The sequence below is a fragment of the Petaurus breviceps genome, unplaced genomic scaffold, assembly GCF_028583685.1.
Source record: "Petaurus breviceps papuanus isolate PSGF00001 unplaced genomic scaffold, PetGlider_PUasm1.0 37, whole genome shotgun sequence".
NCBI lineage: Eukaryota > Metazoa > Chordata > Mammalia > Diprotodontia > Petauridae > Petaurus > Petaurus breviceps.
Genome location: NW_027186296.1, coordinates 10,388,344 through 10,389,021, shown reverse-complemented (window position 1 = coordinate 10,389,021; position 678 = coordinate 10,388,344).

Sequence of the window (678 nt, the reverse complement as noted above, 5' to 3'; positions counted from 1 at the left end):
AAAGGTGAAGGGAAGCAGAAAGAATAGACTTTAACTTGAGTAGTGAACAGAGAGAATTTTCCTCCTTTTGACCTACTTTCTGTACACCAACTTAGAGATCATATGTCACCTTCTACATGAATCCATCTTGCATTTACCCAAGAGGATGAGACTTTTTCTCTCTTCTGAACCCTTACAGCATGCTGATGGACCTAACATACTCTGCCTTTTGCTGAAGATTCACAGAATTTAAAACTAAAAGGGTCCTTAAGGATTATCTATTCTAACCTCTTCATTTTAGAGATGAGAAAAGTGAGACTCAGAGAAGGGAGGTTATGTACACAAAATAACACTGATGATATATAGCAAAGCTAGGATTTAATCCTAGCTGTCTCTTTGTCTGGCCTTTACCTTTTACCCCAAACCCCTTTAGATGGTAAATTCCCTGAAGGCAAAGATTGCATTAGACTGATAACCCTTCATATCCCTGACACAGTGAATTCAACAAAAATTTACTCTTCAGGACTTGGGGTTTTCTTTCTTTCTTCCTTTCTTCCTTTCTTCCTTCCTTTCTTTCTTTCTTTCTTTCTTTCTTTCTTTCTTTCTTTCTTTCTTTCTTTCTTTCTTTCTTTCTTTCTTTCTTTCTTTCTTTCTTTCTTTCTTCCTTTCTTCCTTTCTTCCTTTCTTCCTTCCTTCCTT